The sequence below is a fragment of the Octopus bimaculoides genome, chromosome 20 (assembly GCF_001194135.2).
Source record: "Octopus bimaculoides isolate UCB-OBI-ISO-001 chromosome 20, ASM119413v2, whole genome shotgun sequence".
Classification (NCBI taxonomy): domain Eukaryota; kingdom Metazoa; phylum Mollusca; class Cephalopoda; order Octopoda; family Octopodidae; genus Octopus; species Octopus bimaculoides.
In genome coordinates, this window is record NC_069000.1 from 26827281 (window position 1) to 26836722 (window position 9442).

The 9442-nt window shown below is 37.8% G+C and overlaps 1 protein-coding gene across 1 annotated transcript in view; it reads right to left on the minus strand.

Moving 5' to 3' along the window:
* Positions 1-8938, minus strand: part of LOC106867504 (zinc finger protein Xfin) — an 80850-nt gene extending 71912 nt beyond the window's left edge. Inside the window, exon 1 of the mRNA XM_052975172.1 lies at positions 8045-8938. The gene's annotated coding sequence lies outside the window, so the exon portion shown is untranslated. The remainder of the gene's footprint in view (positions 1-8044) is intronic.
* Positions 8939-9442: the final 504 nt, after the last annotated feature.

Genomic DNA, 9442 nt, shown 5'->3' on the forward strand with positions numbered 1-9442 from the left:
CGGTAACCATGGGAGTTGGAGGGCAATAAAAATCTCCTGAACATGAGCGGTCCATGCTGCCGCTCTGTGCTGAATTTCACGCAATTCCACTGCACCGTTCTCGAGTGAATTTGCTGACACTCAATCAATCAAATCAACCAAGAACACTGCAATTTATAGTATAGATAATATAAAAAACAGATGGTAAAATGAAATGAAGTATTGAATGTCTTATTGAATATATGAAATATTAAGTATTCAATATACAGAATTAAATATATAAAGGCTAATACGTATTTTCATACCTAGTGGTATTCATCAAGGCCTTCGTCTGACAGACTGTAACAGTCTGTTACAGTCCGTCAGACGAAGGCCTTGATGAATACCACTAGGTATGAAAATACGTATTAGCCTTTATATATTTAATTCTGCATATTGAATACTTAATATTTCATATATTCAATAAGACATTCAATACTTCATTTCATTTTACCATCTATTTTTATATTATATATTATATATTCCATATTCTATATCCCACATTAATTTTACAAGAATATAAATAAAACATAAAAAACAGAGAGAGTTGGAACTCTTTTAAATAAAATAATATATATATATTATGTGGAAACACAATGGCCCAGTGGTTAGGGCAGCGGACTTGCAGTCAGAGGACCGTAGTTTCGATTCCCAGCCCGGGCATTGTGTGTGTTTATTGAGCAAAAACATGTAAAGCTCCACGAGACTCCAGCAGGGATGGTGGCGACCCCTGTTGTATTCTTTCGCCCCAACTTTCTCTCACTCTTCCTTTTTGTTTCTTGAGTAAAGCTGAGAAGGACTGGCATCCCATCCAGCTGGTAGGGAACACATACGCCATAGAAACCAGGAAATCAGGCCCATGAGCCTGGCTAGGCTTAAAAGGGCACATAAGAAGATATATGTATTATAATATATATATATCATCATCCCTTAATATCTGTTTTCCATGCTGGAATGGGTTAGACAATTTAACCAGAGCTAGCAGGCTGGAGAGCACACCAGGTTCCAGTTTGATTTGGTTTGGTTTCTATAACTGGATGCCCTTCTTAACTCCAGCCACTTTACAGTGTGTGCTGGGTGTTTTTAATATGGCACCACATTAGCACTTATACATGCATCAACATGTATGCTTTTTACATGGCACTGGCATACAACTCTGGCAGGCCAAGCTTTTTCACCAAGTGGGAGTGGCCTTAATACTTTTGCTGTGAATTACAGACATTTATATTATCTTCTAATATAATAATGAACATAGTGTTTATATATATATATATATATATATATATATATATTTGTCCAAAATCATGCAGTAGGAGTGAATGGTGAAGAGAAAGGAGAAAATAGTAATTTGGTGAAGAAGTAGTGAAAGTAATAGCCATGACTGAGAGGGGGAGAGAGAAAGTAATAGCAATGAGAGAGAGGAAGTGGTAAAGAGAGCATTGTGTATCTTCTACTATAATAATCTACTATAATAATACTCTTGTGTATATCTGTCACAACATATGAATGAGAAAGGAAGGGGTGATCTACCGATGGAAGTGGGATGGTGAAAAGTTAACAGTGAAACAAAAATTAAACTTCAACGCTGTGTGAGTATATGTGTGTGCATGTAAAAGGGAGGAATGTGAATGTTTATTTGTGTGTGTTTGTGTAAAATATATTCATATATTTGAGTAAGTGCACATGTGTTTGTGTATGTTTTTTAGAAAGATACGTAGAAAATAGAATTTCAGACACATGCATTTATACATACACATATATATAAACAGATACACTTAAAAAGGAAGGAAGTGGGCTGTCACAAAGTACAGAAAATTGTGTTCACTGTGCTACTCATACATATAAATGTATACATATGCACAAATGCACACATGCTCACACAGTTGAAGCACTGATTTCTTTTTCACCTTTTTGTACCTGTTTTATATATAAAATATTACAATTAGCTGTCATTTTTTATGGCATAGGGTCAGCTAGTATATATATATATATATATATATACACACACACACACACACATTGTCAGTAAATCATAAATCTGAAAGAGAAGCACACTCTAAGTGATACAGCAGTTGTGTAATTAGATAAAGATGGCTTTAGCCCATACCCCAACATCCCTACATCCCTCCACACACTAGCACTGACCACTTCTCAGCACCCACACTATACGTCATCATCTGCACACCCTCACACCATCATCTACACACCTACATACCCACACACTAGATGTACGCTCTTACGCACACATCCACACACATCAAGTCACTAGCCCCTAACCACACACACACACATTCTCACATACACACACACACACACATGCACCTTCGTTTTGGGATCACCAATGCTTTATTATCTCCCCTTCTTTCAACCTCTCCTTTCAAACCTTTTTTCCCCAACCAGTCGCCATGCTTGACTGCTAAATCCACAAGTTTTTTTATTCTCTCTCTGTTTATTTTCTCTTATTCCTTTCTGTTGAAGAGCGTAGGTTTGAAATGTAAAAGACTTTCTCACTTTCCCCAGAGTCAAACTAATACACCTGTTTGTTGTTCATACACCTGTCTTCATCTTTTCTGTAAATTTCAATTATGGAGTTTCTCTAGGTTTCATGTCCATAAAGCGCTTAACTTTATAGCATTTCTTCCGACCTTAATGGCTTGTGGTCTATAATCTCTCCACAAAGTGGAGGGAGAAAAGACATAGCTATATGTTGACCACTTGGATGAAGGGTTAAGTGTAAGGGATTATTTCCCTTGCACCACTATCTGTAGCCGATGCAGTGCACTTGTGGGTTCCAGGACTTCAGTGAGAATCTCCTGAAGTGTAAGCAGGGTCTGAAGGTTTCCATCCTAGAATTTAAGACGTTCCCCAGGTCAAAGCTTTAATATTTTCGCCTGCTCAGCTATGCATAGCTTGCAACTCTTGCTCCCATTGATGTAGGGGCCTGGTTCTTCTAGGAACTTCCATGAGATTACATGCAGAGCTCCTTCATCCTTCAGGTGCCACATGTGACTGGCCAAGGATGTGGCATATCATCTCTGCAGGATCCTGAACAAGGACCTGTGGTTGGAAAGACACTGTTTGAAGGTACTTCTGGAACATCTGATGTATCTTCAGATTTTGCTGCTGGCAATGCTGTGTCTGTTGATATTGACACTGCTACTTCTGCTGTTGCTGGTGCTGGTGTTGACATCGTTAAAGCTGATGTAGGGGATATCATTGGTGGCAGTGTTGGTGCTGCTATAGTCTTTGTCATTACTGCTGGAGCTGTTATCGATGCTATATTGGTGATGGCTGCTGTTATTGTTATTATTATTAGCATTCCTGCTATTGTAGTAGTAGTAGTAGTAGTAGTAGTAGGGACAGCTGCTGCTGCCATTAGGGCCAGATATCACCTCAGCTTCATAAACAACCCCTTTGGTTTCACATTGGCCTCACTGAGTATCTGCTGTAGTCCCTGCATGAGCATCCCACCTCTGCTCATCATCTAGGGGTGCTAACTAAAATACTCTTAATATTGGGGACATAGGTAAAAGAAACACTTAGGTTGTGTCTGTTGAATATGCATCCATGCCTATGTGACTGTGTAAAGTGCTGTGTAAAGCCTAGGGAATACAAAGAGATACCCAAAAGTAACCAGAAATGTTCTCTGTGGGAAAAGCCCATTCTACAACTAGAAGTCATTTGATGCAACCCTCAGGCATCAGTCTACCAACCAGCACCATCAGATGAAGTCGTACTGTCACATGGTACATCTTTGTTTTGCAGTGCTTCTCCCTTGTTCATTGATTCTTGCAATGGCTGAAAGAAAGGAACAGTATGCTTCCACTGAATTTTGTTTTCTGCTGGGGAAAACAATGGATGAAACAGTTGCCATGCTTTAAACAGCTTACAAGGATGCTGCCATGAGCAAAACACAAGTTTACAAGTGGTTTTCATGCTTTAGGAATGGTCACTTGTCGCTTGAAGACAAACCACATTCAGAGCAACCATCACCCCCCCCCCCCCACCACACACACACATGAATGAAAACATCACGAAAATGCATGAATTGATCTTAGAGGGCCATCGCCAAACAATTGACGAACAAGTTGATCTAACTGGTGTGTCCTGGAACACCTACAAACGTATTTTGAGTATAGAATTGCAAATGAAAACAGGTGCAGCAAAATTTGTGCCTTGTTTGCTCACAGATCAAAAACAGTCTTGACTGAATATATGACCCTGCTTACCCACCCTCCTTATTCACTCGATTTTGCTCCCTGTGCATTTGTTTTGTTACCTCGAATGTAAAACGTTCTTAAAGGAAAACGTTTTGCAGATATGGAAGAGGTGAAGAGAAAAACAACAGAGGCGTTAAAAGGCGTCACTTTGCAGAGTTCCAGGACTGTTTCGAACTATAGAAAATGCATCAGAACTGATGCATTGCTTCAAATGGAGAATACTTTGAAAGCAATAAAAGTGTAAACATGTAAAACTAAGTGAATGAAATAATATTGCAAAATTCAGGTTTCTTTTGGGTACCTCCTCACATTATATGTACACTTCAAGAGATTCCAACTGAAGTCCTGGAACCCACAAGCTAACCACATTTACTACAGATAGCAGTCTAAGGGAGACAATCCCTCGCACTTAACCCTTCGTCTGAGAGGTCAACAAATAGCTACAAGGTCTTTTCTCCATCTACTTTATAGAGAGGTTATAGACCACCGGCCATTAGGGTCGGAAGAAATGTCATAAAGCTAAGTGCTTTATGGATGTGAAACTCAGGGTAACCCCACAAAGACCAGCCATAGCCATCTTTAATTATATATATATATATATATATATATATATATATATACACATATATATTACATTACATGTGGTAAGTAGCTTGCTTACTAATCACATGGTTCCAGGTTCAGTCCCACTGCATGGCACCTTGAGCTAATGTCTTCTACTGTAGCCTCAGGCCGACCAAAGCCTTGTGAGTGGATTTGATAGATGGAAACTGAAAGAAGCCCATCATATGTATATATATATATATGTGTGTGTGTGTGTGTCTGTGTTTGTCCCTCCCTCATCATTGCTTGACAACTTATGCTGGTGTGTTTACGTCCCCATAACTTAGCAGTTCAGCAAAAGAGACCGATAGAATAAGTACTAGGCTTAGAAAAAATAAGTCCTGGGGTCAATTTGCTCAACTAAAGGTGGTGCTCCAGCATGGCTGCAATCAAATGATTGAAACAACTAAAAGAAAGTATACATATTGTTTTATGTCTTACTTGTTCCTGTCATTCCACTTTGAGGAATTTTTAGTTGAATAAATCGACCCATGATGTTTTAGAGTTAAGTTTTGCCAAATCACTAAGTTACAGGGATGTAAACAAATCAACACTGGTTATCAAGCAGTCGGGGGGAGGGAACACAGACACACACACACATACATACATATACGACGTGCTTCTTTCAGTTTCCATCTAGGAAATCCACACATAAGGCTTTAGTCAGCCTGAGGCTATGGTAGAAGACACTTGCACAAGATGCTATGCAGTGGTACTGAACCCAGAACCATGTGGCTGGAAAGCAAGCTTCTTACAACACAGCAATTTAATATAATGTGTGTGTGTTAGTGAAAGTTGTTTTGCTTGTAAAATATTGACAGATAGGTGATAAATATACAGATATGTGTAGATAGATAGATAATGAGGTTTAGACACTTATCAATATAACTGTAATATGAGTAAGGTGAAAATTTAGAAATACAATTTGGAGAATTTAATATTATCTTCATGATTAACAGCACAAAATTTAATCTTCTCATTGGAGAAGTCATCTAATTAAGATCAATAATGTTACTAACAATAGATTAGAGGCACAAAAAGAAACACACTATTAGCTATCTTTCTTATTGTGCCTCAAGAATCACAGCACATGAAGGCAGTATTAATGCCTCAAAAATCACAGCATATAAATAATTTGGTAGTGAAGTAAATGTGTGTGTGTGGGGGGGGGGTCATATATAACAATAAAATTCAAGCAAATTAAATATTAGAAGAAAATGAAAACAGCAACATCATTATTTTTAATAGTAATTGATAGTTAAAATTTATTTAAAAAACTGAAATTATAAACAAATATGAATTGCTCTCATTCACTTTAATATTTCTGGTAAAAATATATTTGTAACTATATATATATATATGTGTGTGTGTGTGTGTGTGTGTGTGTATATATATATATATATATATATATATTGCACGTGTACACACAGACATATACATACATAATATACACATATCTATTTACAAATACACAATTTGAAAAAAATAAATTATCAGTAGGCCAATTTTGAAAGGAGTCAGCAAGATGTATGTGTATGGATAGGATAAATTATGAAATCACCGAGAGCCGAAGCTATCAATGAAGCTATCATCCAAGTAAACTCAGCAACTGATGTATTTGGTGTGAGAGGAATCGTCTGTCAACCTCAGCAAAAATTGATTATTTTCATCTCTTTATTGTTAAAAGAAAAACAGCAGCAGCAACAACAACGCTTGCAGAAAACGAAGGAAAGCAGATAAAATGGCATTCTAAAAATGTTGAGAGGGGGTGGGGCAGAAATAAAATCTCGTAAAAAGAATGTATTGTTGATTTTGTTGAGATTTTTACAAAATCGCGCGTGCGCTGGTGCGTGTGTGTTGGAGTTTGTTATGATATTTAGCTCCTAAGTCAGCCTTGTTTGTGCAGAGCTAAAACAAAGGCATTCCAGGCGTGACCATTCTGTCATATACATACATAATGTACGACTAGCGCGTCCAATGTGTTCCTTTATTTTTAAGGAAGGGCGTGATTTAAAGGAATTTGGCAGGTCAAGTGATAACGTGACATTTGTCTCTCAAGAGCGTCAAGAATAAACGTTGAACTTGCATCCCATTAGAAGAATTATATTCTACGGCAGAGAATTATTTTTCTCTTTTTTTTTATTGTTGGTTTTTTTTTAGGGATTAGGACCCGTACGATGTGAAGGAAAAGGAATCTAGAAGAAAAGAAAGAAGGTAAAAAGGAATTAGAAGAAGAAAGTTCGAAAGAAAGGCAGTGATAGAGGAAGTTCTTTTGTTTTATTTGTTGACACTTGGTTCTATGTTCATACCTGCTGTGTGTGTGTGTGTGTGTGCGAGTGTGCGTATGTGTGTGAACGTGCGGTGAATGTATATATGCACGATGCGTGATTGCGTGTCCGACAGTATGAAACTATTTGTTGTCATCGTTTATTTTTCTCCACTCGACCGATGGGAGGGATCACCGTATTCATTTAAACCACCAGTCCCACCCTCTCTGTTGTGGATCGTCCTGAATCTGCCATTTCGCATCCGATCCTGTTGTCTTTTGTTTTGTTTTTATGACTTTTTCTTTTTAGTTTACTTTGTTCTGTCTATGTTTGCCATTTTTTTTCTCGTTTTGTTTTATATTTGTAGTCACTGCTACTTGTGACCATAATTGCATCTTATATTTGTCTTCGTGGTAGGAGCAAAATGAATAATTGTGGACAGGAGAGATTATTGAGGTTTAGAAGTGAAGCATGATAGGAAATGTAGAAACTGCGTTAAAAACCATAAAAGTTCTAAGGTCTCTGAGAATGGACTCGCTAAATTACGAAGAAATCACAAGAAGGTAGCAGAATGACCATAAAGAAAATCACTTTCTCAAATAGAAATTCAGTGTTTGTTTAGGGTTGAAGAAAAATCAGAAATACGGAGATATGGGAAGAGATAGACTGAGGGATAGACACTTAGACATCAGGGCAGGGTGAGAAAATCAACACGAGAAGGATATCTTCGTTCTACAGCGGTCGAAAGCAGGTGTAGGAGGCGGGTGGGAATATTCACTTAAGCCAGATTCGTTCATCCATCCCCAAAAGTACACAATAACACTTCCTCGGAGCAAGTAAGTTTACTGCCAGCATTAATACATGTATAAAAATTTAAAAAAAAAAAAAAACAATGAGAATGCATGAACAGAATTGACTAAATTCAAAGTCACTTACCACTTTGAAGTGCAGCAAAGGAAGGAAAAATAGTGCTGCGCGTGCGCACAAATGACTCGAATGCCGGAACGGTGATTCTAAAAATAGTTTCTCTGGAAATCAAGTACCATTTACAGCCACACCCTCTCACGGATTGACGTAAAGGACACTAAAACTTGCTGACAAAGGCATGAAGAATTGATCTACTGTCATTTTTCAATATTTTTCCTCATTTCATATATCTCTAGGTCCCGGATGGCAACAGACTTGAGAATTTGGTTATAAGGAATTGTTTAAAAGACGTTTGTTTCTGCTTTTCTTTTCTGCGTAGAATTCCATTTATTGTATAGTTTCAGTTTGTTGTTTATTTACGTGTACTAGCGTGTCGCGTCTGCATGTGAGAATGTCTTTAGACGTGTCAGTTGTTGATCTCTGTGCGTGTATACGCATGGACGTGCATGCGCACATATACGTACATACTAGTAGAATGACCCAGTGAAAACCTCAATAAAATATAAACACAATAGACCTAATATAAAGATTTGGGATAGAGAGGTGAAACTGAGTACAGTTGTAGAAATCAGCTGCCCAGCGGATGTTAACAGTGAAAAAAAGAATACCTGCACTGAACTATTGAGAAATCTGCAGTTATTCTATCTAGATTACAAGTTCAGGTAATTATTGGAGCACTGGAGTATGTGACACACTGCTTAAATACAAATCTTGAGAAATTAGGTTTCTCAAAACCAGGAAGGAGAAAGCTGATTTGAAGACTGTAGATCCAATCCATCACTGGAACTGTAAGAAATCTGTAAAACTTTCCTGAACTTTATCCTTTAAGTATATATGAGCATGTCTAGATATGCAAGTATATGCATGAGAAGACATACATAAAACAAAACATACAATTCTGCGCGTATGTATGTATATATACATGCATACATACATACATACATGCATGCATGACCATATTTTATCAGCTTGTACCAGCAAGCTCTCAATTAGATCAGTAGCATACCACACTGGTTAGCTCTGGCAGAGACAAAATTGATCCTCAAATGCAGAACCACCCACATGGCAAAAAACTACCTGCCAACTGCATGCCAGAACTTAATGTATAAGATATATACAGCATGCTTAAACCTCTTTCTCCATGATCATTGTGAAACCAATAATATCCTCACAGCAGAACAAGCAGCTGGGAAGAAGGGAGTCTGGGGATGTGCCGAGCAATTTTTTATCAATAAAACTGTGATGTCAGAGGTGCAGGAGCATAAAAAGAATTTAGTTTCAATGTGGCTAGACTACAAGAAAGCCTCTGACTCTATTCCCCATCTGGTCACCATCTTCAAATTAAACACAAAGAGTGACTGTATTATCACTGATAGAATATAGTATCGCAGAGGCATGTTCCAAGGG